This window comes from Macrotis lagotis, chromosome 1 (assembly GCF_037893015.1).
Source record: "Macrotis lagotis isolate mMagLag1 chromosome 1, bilby.v1.9.chrom.fasta, whole genome shotgun sequence".
Taxonomy (NCBI): domain Eukaryota; kingdom Metazoa; phylum Chordata; class Mammalia; order Peramelemorphia; family Peramelidae; genus Macrotis; species Macrotis lagotis.
Window position 1 is genome coordinate 714,381,164 of NC_133658.1, and position 12,972 is coordinate 714,394,135.

Sequence of the window (12,972 nt, forward strand, 5' to 3'; positions counted from 1 at the left end):
TCTCTAGCTTTCAAATTATATATATATATATATGCATATATATATATATATACAGTAAAGATATTCTTCATTATATTCAATACATAACTTCCTACTTTTCAGAGCTTGGTGTCTCTCTAAGAATATGTCAAAATGTATTACTAATTTTGAGTACCTCTTTGAAGGGAGATTTAGGAGTAGGGACTCTGGACTTTGTTCCCTGTAGATTCAGAAATAATACATGAGATGGCACAATATACAATAATCATGGACTCTATTTTCAATGGCAGTCACTTCGTTGAAAGATCCTTGTGTTTTCAAAGCTGAAGCCAGACTAGGTCATTTAGTTCACAGGGAGACCTAAACAATCATTGCCTTCACTCAGGTTAACCTTGAAGATAAAGCCCTGACTGAGCTGGTTGAAGTCATCAGAATCCATCAGAATGACAGATATGGTGAGATTTGTTGTCACTGGGGTTGCAGTGTTCTGAATCTAAAAATCAATGGTTCATATTGTCAAGCTGGAAAGGGAAAAAAAGATAAAGAACTTGTAATTGAATTGGGTTAAATCTAGGTTTGAATTTTATTTAATGATTTCTGAGGCTCCTCTGACTTCTAGAGACTCCCTTTATTTGTTCTTTTGAAACTTACAAGGCTGAAACTGATATTGACAATGTTTAAACTAATGTTAGGAAAGAATACACATGACAGAGATAAGCAATGGTCCAAGGACTCCTTCCCCATTTCCCAGAGTTTACAGTAATCCTCATTTGAATGCAACTGGATGTTAATGGCCTAATTAGGCATTTTTCTAAACATTCTCAGTCTCAGAACATCAGTCAATGAAGAAGTTCTTTTTTAGGAATAAATGGACAAGAAGTAATTATAGTTAAGGCTTTGAAGTTCACAGAGGGAGTGAATCAATAGGTATTTTGTACATGTTTATAAAGACTAGCTCTTTTGGCAATTCCCAGTTTCCTATTACATAAAGAGGGAGATAGAAGTATAGAAAAATATTTTAAGTTAGTTAAGATCTGTTCATACAAGAAATATAAAAATTCCCCAAAATGATGTCTAAGTTAATAGATGAAATATAAACTTTAGATTAAAAGCCTACCAATGTCTAAAATACTTTAAAATGAGAATAAATAATGTGGTTTATATATTTTATTGGCTTTGATTTATCAGTTACTATATCCATCAAAAATGGAGTATATATAGCTATTAAATATTATATTGAGCAACACTTGGAAAACAAATAAACATATTTTTAAGAATACAAAAACATCTTAAACAGATTTTATTCTTTTTTTTTTTAGATTTTTTTTTGCAAGGCGAATGGGGTTAAGTGGCTTGCCCAAGGCCACACAGCTAGGTAATTATTAAGTGTCTGAGACCAGATTTGAACCCAGGTACTCCTGACTCCAAGGCCGGTGCTTTATCCACTATGCTATCTAGCCACCCCCAAACTTTATTCTTGATGTTAGATATTTCTTCTTTCTTCTGAATATCTTTGACTTTACATTAATGAACAGAGAGCTAAGGCTTCATCATCTAAAATATGATTAGCTTTCTCTGATGTATGAGTGTCTGTGTTGAGGTGTGAAGGAAGAGGATGGGACTCTACATTATTTCTGCAAGATTGGATTGAAAGAATGATTTCTTTCTAGAAGACTTGTAATTAGACACTGAGAATATTAAATATTGTAACTTGGGGTCATAGCTGTTTTTGCTTGCTGAAATGTGAAGTACATCACACATCTTTTTTAACCCTCAGATAAAACAAATAAGTCTTGGTCAATTTATCCTTTGATAACCTTCAGAGTGTACCTCATTTTATGCAAAAGATTTTGTATAGTTTAATGCAATAATATTAGAATTCTTTATGTTTTGCTTTGTCATTTGGGAAAAAAATCTTTTGCAAGAGTTTAGGGAGAGAGAAGAAAAAAGACAGATTGAGACATAGAGTTAAAGGGAAAGAAATGATAGGAGCAGAGAGACAGAGAAAAAGACAGACAATGAAAAGATTTTTCTTTTTTAAAATGATTAATAATCTTGAACCCATAGCCTCTCTAAGAATAAGATTCCTGAGATAATATGTGGGAAAGACCTGATATCACAGTCAAACATAGGTATTTATCTAAAAATATTCAATTTATTTTAACCTAATTTAGGCAATGCTATTTTACTAACTTTTCTCTTGTATGAAATCTACTAAAAGCCATAACTCTACAAAGTGAAGAACCCATCACTTTATAATAATATTTGATATTCTTCAACCCTAACACAAAGCACCTAATAAGGTCAGAAATTAGTGTTTTTGTGGGGGGGGGGAAGGGAAAGCTTAGTTGTTGGCATAAAGTTAAAAAAGTCATGGAGCTTTTGTCAAAACAACTTTTAATGAAGCCTCTATACAGATGCTAAAGTGACAGAACCCCACCCTCCCACTCCCAACACAAACAAGCAAATTTTCAATTCAAGGATATTTTGGAGTAACTTCAGAAAAGATCTGTCTCATATGGGTAAAGGGGCAATGCAGCCCAGCATAGGTAGGAAAGCAGGAAGTTCGTGGGAGCCACTAAGGCACAGCACATCTGAGGGCCTTGCTCAGCAGACAAGGTCTGGTCAATGGTGAAGATCCCAATGTCCTCACAGAAAGAGAAGTTTAAAGTCCAAAAATTGGTGCAGCAGATGGGACTAAGTTGTCCTATTCTATAGAAATAATTAACCCAAGAGTAGTAAGTAATCTATTCTATAGTAGTAGGTAACCTGAGTCTCCCAGAGCAGGAAATCAAGGTCCAAGCACTCAACTCCTGCACAAAAAGCTTGCCACTTTACCCCTTGTGTCCTAGGAGCAGAAGTGAATTGTCAAAAGGAACAAAAAAAAAGAGCACTAACCATAGAAAGTTACTAACCTTATAAGGAAAAATAAGTGCCACCTTAAAAGAGAAAAGTGATAAAATGTTAACATTTTAAGCCTCAAAAGGAGCCTTGGTCTCTTTTGAATTAATCTCCAATCTAAAAAGAACTCTTGGAACAGTTCAAAAAGGATTTTGAAAACCAAAGAGAAGAGGAAGAAAAATATTGAGAAAAGAAATGAAAGTCATGCGTAAGAATTATTAAAAATTCACTAAAGGAAACAAAAATTTAAAAAGAAATTATTGGACAATCAAAAGGATCTCTGGTCAAAATGGCAGAGAGAATACAGGCATTGTCTTAGGATCTCTTGGCTTTCCCTTAGAACTAACATGAAAAAAGCCTATTGCTGGAATTCAAATTCACAAATTCCAGAAAGAGCAAAGGAGAACATCTACCAACAAGGTCTGCCTCAGGAGTATATGGTTGAACCCGGGGCAGAGAGAAGAGAGCTAGTGCATGGGTGGAGGGATGAGATCTGGGATTAACCTGGGAAACTTTTGGCTTTGTAATCCGGCAGGAGAGCTCCAGCAAGGTTGGTGGGAGAGTTACAGTGTGGTGGATAAACATCAATCTGGTCTGCTATGTTGGCTTAGAAGACCAGGGCCAGGAGCCCATATTTTCAGTGGACTACTTATGTTTCCAGCTGAGCACCCCCCAATCCCTTGAGAGAAAGGAACTCTTTCCAAAACAAAGTAGCAATCCATCTCCTCAGGCTCAGGTGTGGGCAGCAGGATCTCTATCAGTACTGAGTGAATAGTAAGATTAATTATGTAACTGGCCCAGCCCACATTGTTCAAGGATAATTCAGACCCAGCTGCTCTCCACACCCACCCAGGCCTATGGAGTGGGAAACAAATAAAGGTCACAGACACTCCAGAGACACAGACACTCTAGCACCCCCTACTGAACCCATTCAGCAAAGCCTGTGGGGCTTTCAAAATCAAAGATCTGTGAACTAGCCCCTCCCCAACACATGATCCTAGGAAAATGAAGGAATGCCAACAGAAAGAGGAGGTCGATTGAAAGCTACTTTGAATTCAAAGGCCCTAACTCAAAGAGAGCTAGAAATTCTGAGGAGATTATGAATTGGTCTCTAGCCCAGAAACTCCTATTAGAAGAGATCAGGAAGGAGTATAAAAATAATTTGTAAAAACTAGGAAAAGAAATTCAAGAGAAAATTAACACCTTGCAACAAGAAAAAAAAAAATCATGGAAAATACAATTGAACAAGTGCAAAAAAGAAAATAATTCACTCAAAACCACAACTGGGCAAATGGAAAACTCCTTCAAAAATAGAAATGTCCAATTGGGAAAGGATTTTCAAAAGGTAAATGAAGAATATTCTTCTCTAAATAAAAGAATGGAATTCCTGGAAACTAATGAGACAACAAGACTCTATTAAACAAAAAACCAAAAAAAAAATATTAGAAGAAAACGTAAAATACATCATTGGCAAAACTACTGACCTAGGGAATAGATCCAGGAGAGACAACCTAAGAATCACTGGGTATCCTGAACATATTGAGGATAAAAATATTAAGCCTCAAACAATATTTCAGGATATTTTGAAGGAAAATTGACCTGGGTTCATGGAACCAGAAGACAAAATAATTATTGAAAGAATATATCAATGTCCTCCTGAAAGGGATTCCCAAATGAAAATGTCAATGAATATTGTGGTCAAATTTCAGAACTATCAGATAAAAGAGAAAACTTTACAAGCAGCCAAAATGAAACAATTTAGATACCAAGAAATCATATTAAGGATTACACAGGACCTGGCTGCATCAACATTAAGGGATTGAAGGGCCTGGCATATGATATTCCAAAGAGAAAGGAAGCTTGGATTGGAGTCAAGAATTCATTATCCTGAAAAACTGAGCCTTCTCTTCCAGGAGAAAAGATGGACATTTAAAGGAATAGGAGAATTTCAACTTTTCCTGATGAAAAGATCAGAGCTAAATAGAAAATTTTGACTTCAAATAGGAGACTCAAGAGCCACATGAAAAGGTAAAAAAGGGAAAAGGAAAAAACTGCAATCCAACAAGATGAAACTGGCTATATACCCACCTGGGAGAAAGATTAACATAAGTCTTGAGAATTGTAATTCTATTAGAATGTGCATAGACAGAAGTAATGAACACTTGTGATTTGTCCATGATTCTGATAGAATGATTTAAAAACAATATCTCCTTAAAAAGGGAGACATTAAGGAGATGGGAAGATGGAGGAGATGGAATGGGGTATATCACATTACATGAAGATGTACAAAAGGGCTATTGCAAAAGAGGTAAAAAACCACCTGAATCTTACCCTTATCAAATTTGGCTCAAAGAAGGATTAACATAAACACACACACACACACACACACACACACACAATTAAGTTAAGAAACTTATTAACCTTTCAAATATTAAAAGGGGAAAGGGAGAGGGGGGAGGAAAGGGGGAATGGGAAGGAAGAAAGGGCAAAGGGAAAGGGGAAAGATAGAGGGAGGGAGTAGATATAAGAGGACAAACACACTGAAGGATTTTCAAAAGTAAAATACTGGGGAATATGGATAAAGTGAAAACAGGGGGAATATACAAACAGAGAGAAGATAACATGGAGGACAATGAAGAGTTAGTAATTATAATGGCATGAACTCTCCCATAAAGTATAAGCAAATAACAGAGTGGATTAAAAACCAGAGTCCTACAATATTCTGCTTAAGAAATTCACTTGAAGCAGAGAGATGCATATAGAGTAAAGGTAAAATGTTAGAGAAGAATATATTTTGCTTCAGACAAAGTGAAAAAAGGCAGGGGTAGCAATCCTTATCTCAGACAAAGCAGCTACTAAAATAGATCTCATTAAAAGAGATAAGGAAGGAAATAATAATTGCTTAAAAGATACCACAGTCAGTGAAACAATTTCAATATCAAATATTTATGCACCAAGTGGTACAGCATCCAGATTCTTAGAGGAGAAGCTGAATGAAGTAAAGGGAGACATAGACAGCAAAACTCTACTGGTAGGAGATCTCAATCACCCTCTCACAGATTTAGATACCTATAATTGTAAAATAATCAATAAGAAAGTAAAGGAAATAAATAGAATGTTAGAAAACCTTTGGAGAAAATTGAATGGGGATAGAAAGGAATATACTTAACAAATTGTGCTATATGTATGTTATGGAACATTGTTCTTCTATTAGAAACCAAGGGGGATAGGATTTCAGAGAAGCCTGGAAAGACTTGCATGAACTAAGGTTTAGTGAGATGAAAAGAACCAGAAAAACATTCTACACCCTAACAGCATCAGAGGGGTAATGATCAAGGTTAATGGACTTGCTCATTCCATCAATACAATAATCTGAGAAAATTTTAGAGCATCTATACCAAGAGAAATAACTGTGAAGTTTAAACAAAGAATAGAGTCTATTACCTTAATTTTTAAAAAATTATCTTAGTTAATACATAATTTTCCTATCTCTAATATTTTATATTCTCCTCAAGGATATGATTTCTCTCCTAACACATTCAACTTTGATCAATGCATAGCATGGAAGCAATGTATAAAAAATATCAGTCTGCCCTCTGTGGGAGAAAGCGGGTAGAGAAGGGAGGGTGGGAAAAATCATAAAATTCAAAGCCTTACAGAAAATTATAGCTAGAAACTACTATTGTATATAATTGTAAAACAAATAAAATATTAATAAAAAACAATGTACAATAAAAAAGAAATAAATTAGTCAATTGGAAAAAAGGAATCCTTTAAAAGTACAATGAGGCAACTGACAAAGGAAATAAAAAACCTGAATGAGGAAATAAAACACTACAACTTAGAATTGGACAAATGGAAACTATTGACTCTGAAACACCCAGATTCCATAAAAAAGAATGAAAAAAATGGAAGAATATATAAATTTTCTCAGGACAAAATGATGAACTTGTAAAATTCAGGAGAAACAAAATCTATAAATTATTGATCTACCTGAAAGACATGGACAAAAAAAAAGGTCTAGACAATAACTTTAAGAAACTTACCAAGGAAAACTCCCCTAATATCCTAGTTGAAGAAGATGAAATAATACAATGATCTCCCCAGAGAGATTTTAAAATAAAAACTTCAAATAATATTGTAGGTGAATTTCAGACTTATTAGCTAAAGGTGAAAATACAACAAACAATGCAAAAGAAATAATTTAAATATCTTGGGTAAGGATTTCACAGATCATCTCAGATTTAACCTCAAAAGATCAGAAGGCCTGAAATATGATATTCTGGAGAACAAAAGAGAAAGTGATAGAAGACAGGGAAGGAAGAAAGAGAAAAAGGAAAAGGCAAAGAAAAAGGAGGGGTGAATAGAAAGGGGTAAATACATTGAGGAAGGTGATATTCAGAAGCAAAATATTAGGGGGATAATACAAGCAGAAGGGAGATAGAATGAGAGCAATAAAGAATTAGTAATTATAACTTTGAATGCATCATGAAGAACCCTGATGAAATCAAAGAAAAATTTCATGGAGACTTGGAGACCCTTATCATCAATGTATAAGCTGATAATTATGGGTGATTTTATTGCTAGAGTAGGCTCAGACTGCCACACATGGCAGGGAGGTTTTGGCAGGAATGAACTAGTACCAGTAATGGTTACCCATTATTGAAGATATGTGTATGACTTCTCATAAAAAATACTACATTTACCTAGATACAATAAAACTTCCTAGATGTACCCTTGGTATCATGCCTATGCGACTGTTTAGAGTAGAGACATTCAGTACAGGATGTGAAAGTGACAATGTGTGGTGCAGTGTTGGACTAATCACATACTCATCCTCTCTAAGCTAAATATTCACATTCACCCAAAGTAGTGTACTCAACACAAAATGAATACTAGAAGAATTAATGTGAAGAGATTAGAGTGTCTCTCTGAGTGGGAAGAGTTTGTTGCTATCTTAGAGGGAAAATTGAGACAACACACAGCAATAGCGGAGCACAAAATGAGTGGGCAACATTCAGAGACCTGGTGTACAGCACTGCATTTGCTCATCTGGGTCAGAACACTCACACATATCAAAAATGGTTTGATAAAATTGATGAAGAAATACAGAAACTGTTAAATGAAAAATGAGAACTCCATAGGTTTACCAGTAGGTTAGTTCATCTATTTCTATGAAGGTAGCATTTAATTCCATCAAAAGTAAAGTACAAGAGAAGCTTAGACATATGTAGAATTCTTTTTTTTAGGTTTTTTGAAAGGCAGATGGAGTTAAGTGGCTTGCCCAAGGCCACACAGCTAGGTAATTATTAAGTGTCTGAGGCCGGATTTGAACCCAGGTACTCCTGACTCCAGGGCCAGTTCTTTTTCCACTGTGCCACCTAGCCGCCCCACATGTAGAATTCTTGGTTCAATATGAAGGCAGATGAAATTCACTTTTATGCAAATAGTAATGATTCAAAGTGATTTTATTTATGGGCCAAAAACAAATGGTGTACGTCAACTAATCAGTGTAGATGGAGCTAGATTAATTAGTGATAGAGCCATCATCCTAGAGAGATGGGCTGAACACTTCTATAATGTTCTAACAGACCATCATCAAGCAAAGCAGAATCCATTACCCATTTATCTTAAGTTGAAATCAATTATTCCCTACCTGAAGCTCCAACTGAAGAAGACTTTTTGAATACCATTATACTATTTTCGTGGCAAAGCACCTAGTGCTGATTATATTTCAGCTGAGGATTGGGGATCCAATATTCATCCAAAGCTGAATGAAATTTTTCAGGTTAGCCATGAGGTGATTAAACTGAAGGAATTCAAAGTTGCCTCAGTTGTCCAACTCTATTAAAGTAAAGGAAATAATAGATTGTCCCATGACAATCATAGGCTGTTGAACGTTTAGTCATTGCTGGTAAGATTATTGACAGAAACCTCTTTAATAGACTGATTCTTCACCTGGAAGAAGGTCACCTCCATGAGAGCCAGTGTGACTTCAGAAAGATTCAAAAGAACTTTTGAGATGGTCAGCCAGTATCAGACAATTTTGATGCCTGATGCTTTTTTAATTTAATTTTAGATCTGGTAAGGCTAAGTTGCCCTCTTTAGCATTTTTTCCTTAAAAACTCTTGGTATTTTTAACTATTTGTTTCTCACTATGAATTAAATTGCAATTTTTCTAGCTCTTTAAAGTAATTTTTTTGGAAATTTGATTAGTATGGTACTAAATAAATTGTTTAATTTAGGTAGATTTGCCATTTTTATTATATTAACTCAGTCTATCTGGGAGCAGTTAATATTTGCCCAGTTTTTTAGATCTTATTTTTTATGTGAAAAATGTTTTATATCTATTTTCAGAGAATTTCTGAGTCTATCTTGACAGGTAGACTCCCAACTATTTTATGTTGTCTGATTTTATTTTAAATTTGAATTCTCTTTCTAGCAACTTTCTTGTTGGTAATATCTATCTATCTATCTATCTATCTATCTATCTATCTATCTATCTATATATATATATATGCCTTCCCTCTCTAGTGTTTTTTATTTGTTTTTGTTTTTGTTTTGCTTTTTGCAAGGCAGTGGAGTTAAGTGACTTGCCCAAGGCCACACAGTTATGTAATTATTAAGTGTCTGAGGCCGGATTTGAGCTCAGGTTGTCCTGGTTCCATGGGTCAGTGCTCTATCCCTTCTGCTAGCTAGTTGCCCCACTCTCTAGTGATTTTAGTAGGAAAGGCATTTTCAGCTCTAGTGAGACAATCATATGACTTCTGTTAGATTTGTTGTTGAAATAGTCTACTTAGGGGCAGCTGGGTGGTGCAGTGGATAGAGCACCGACCCTGGAGTCAGGAGTACCTGAGTTCAAATCCGGCCTCAAACACTAATAATTACCTAGTTGTGTGGCTTTGGGCAAGCCACTTAACCTCATTGCCTTGCAAAAAAAAAAAAGAAATAGTTAATTGGACTGACAATTTTTTCTAATATTGAACCAACTCTCCATTCCCGGATTAAATCCTGCTTTGTCGTTGTGTATTATCTTAGTGATTACTTGCTGTAATTGCTTTGCTAATTTTTAATTTAAAATTTTCGCAACCATATTCCATAGGGAAATTGGTCTATATTGTTTTTATTCTCTTTTGATTCTTCCTGGTTTAGGTATCAGCACCATAATGGTTTCATAGAAGAAATGAGGCATAGTTCCAGCTTCACCTATTTTTCCACATAGCTTATTTAGAATTGAAATCAACTGAATTGCTTGTTGGAATTTGCTTGTGACTTCATCTAATCCTGGAGAATTTTTCCCCTAGGGATTTCATTGATGACTCATTGAATTTCTTTTTCTGAGATAGGGTTATTTAGGTATTTGATTTCCTCTTTATTTATCCTGGGAAACATATTTTTGTAAATATCAATTTCACTTAGCTTATCAAATTTGTCTCTTCTGAGTCTATTTCCAGGCCAGTTGTTTTACTAATGAGGTATTTTACATTTTCTTTATTTTTTGATATTGTTTAGCCAATTCTTGGTGTCTCCTGAAGTCATTAGTTTCCACTGATTTCAATCTTTTTTTCTAGAGAAGAGTTTTCTTCATTTACCTGTTGTATCTAATTTTCCAATTCATCACTTCTATTTTTGAAGTTGTTTTTCTCCATTTTTCCCAAAATGCATTTTTGAGAGAATTATTTTCTTTTTGGACTTGTCCTGTTGTATTTTCAGAGGATTTGTTTTCTTGTAAGATGTTAATTTTCTCTTGCGTTCTGTCAATTTCTCTTGTGTTTCTTTCACAGTTTTTACATTTGATTTTTACACTCCTTTCTGATCTCTTCTAAGAAGTATCTCTGGGTTGGAGACCAATTCATATTCTCCTCTGAAGTTCTAATCCTCTCTGAGTCAGAATTCTTGTCTTTAAGGTAACATTCAAAGTACTCACCCCACCTCCGCCCATTGTATACACCTTTCTTCATTTTGGGTACTTTTGCCAGGGTCTTGTGTTGGGGAGTGACTGATTCACAAACCTAGAGGCCTTGCCAAAATCAGGGGGGATTACTCAATGAGGTTGCTTTTAAGGGACAGCAGAATCTTTCTGTTGTTTGTGATGTTGATTAGTGACTCACTCAGCAACACTGTGAGATGATCAACCATGACAGTCTTAGTTCCTCATAGCAGTTTTGTGATTAAGGACAATCCTAAGAGAACTGTTATGGAAAATGGCATCCACATTCAGAGAAAACTTATGTATTCTGTATGCAGAGTAAAGCATACTACATTCACTTTTTAAAACTTCTCTTATGGTGTTTCTTTGTTTCAGTTGGAAATTTTCCATTTCTAATTCTTCTTTAGCAAAAGGACTAATATGGAAATATGTTAAACATGGTTTCATAGGTACAACCCATATCAGATTATTTTGTGCTATGAGGAGGATGGGACGGAGGGAAAATTAAACAAAGTTGCAGAATTCAAAAGCTTGCAAAATGATGAATATGGAATGTATCTTCTAATGCAATTGGAAATAAATAATAAAAGACAAAAATTATGAGCAGATTAATTTCAGAAAAAAATCTGAAATGGATTTCATGAATTGATACAAGATAAATATGGAAACATTATACATAGTATCAACAACATTGCATGATGATCAGCTCTAAATGACTTAATTCTTTTTTCAATAAGTCAATGATGTAAAATCAGTTCAAAGGACTTGAGATGAAAATGTATTCTACATGCATAGAAAGAACTTATGAAGTCTGAATTGAGAACAGAACTAACAATTTCCACTTTATTTTTCCTGGTTCTTTTCTTTTGACCTGTTTGTTTTTGTTCTTTTATAAAATAATGAATATGGAAATATGCTTCACATAAATGTGTGTGTATATATATATATATATATATATAAACATATATATAATCTATAATGAATTGTTAACTGTCTTAGGTGCATATATGTTTAATAATGGTATAAATTCAATGCCTGTGGTGCCTTTTAAAAAGCAACAAATTCCTTCCTTATCCCTAGTAATGAGATCTAATTTTCTTTTGATTCATCTTAGGGATCATTACTGCTAATTTTTTTACTACTAAAGTTAAACATGTTTTGCTTCAGCTTTTTACCTTTACTTTCTTTGTATCTCTCTGCTTCAAATGATTTTCATATAAGTCACATATTGTAGCATCTTGGTTTTTAATACTTTCTGCTAAACACTTCTATTTTTAAGAAGTATTCATCCTATTCACATATAGAGTTAAAATAACTTTTTTTCTGTATTTCCCTCCATGCTTTCTTTACCCAATTATATTTTTCTCTTTCCTTTCCTCTTATTCTTTCTCACAGATGTTTCACTCCCTTCCCCTTTAACTTTTTTTAAACTTTAACTTTAGCTATACTTTTACTTTTATATTTACCTTCCCTTTTATCAGTCCCTTCTTCCCTTTTTTTGTCTTTCCTTACCCTACTTTCATGTAGGGGAGGCTAGATTTTAAATCCAAATGGGAATGTTTGTTATTCCCTCTCTGGATCAAATCTATTGATTTACACAATGTTCTCACTTTCCCTTCTTTCCCTCTACTATAATATTTCTTTGTGCCTCTACCTTGTGTTATTTGCCCATTAATGCATAGCCTTTTGTGATATGGGTTTTTTAAAATACTTTTATTGTTTTAGCTCTGCCTTCTACTTAAAAACCCTTTGTCAAAATAAGGTCCTTTTATCTGTCCTGAAAAAAAGTACCATTCTCAAAGTCTGATTGCTTGATTACTTGATTCATTGATGAGAAGCATTGCTTCATAATCACTAAGTCCTCTCCTTTCTGTTCTCTCATTAGAAATATACTTCTCAAGAGTCATGAATCACGTGAATAACTTTATTCTTCATTCCATTTTCAAATAGGCTCCATGGACATATAATCCTCATGAACCAAAGAATCATGTAAAGCCACATCACTTCATTAAACATTTATACCATTATCCCAATAACACTCCCTCCAACTGTAGCAAACCTGTTAAGCAAAGCAAAATCTCTTCATGATGTCCTCATGTACAGTTTCTCTAAATATGCTCCCTTCTCCCTTCTCCTTCCCCAGCCAAAACACTGAATACATT

At 34.4% G+C, this 12,972-nt stretch overlaps 1 protein-coding gene across 1 annotated transcript in view; it reads right to left on the minus strand.

Moving 5' to 3' along the window:
• GALNT13 (polypeptide N-acetylgalactosaminyltransferase 13) overlaps nt 1-12,972 on the minus strand; it is an 870,176-nt gene that overhangs the window by 186,800 nt on the left and 670,404 nt on the right. The gene's annotated exons all lie outside the window — the stretch shown is intronic.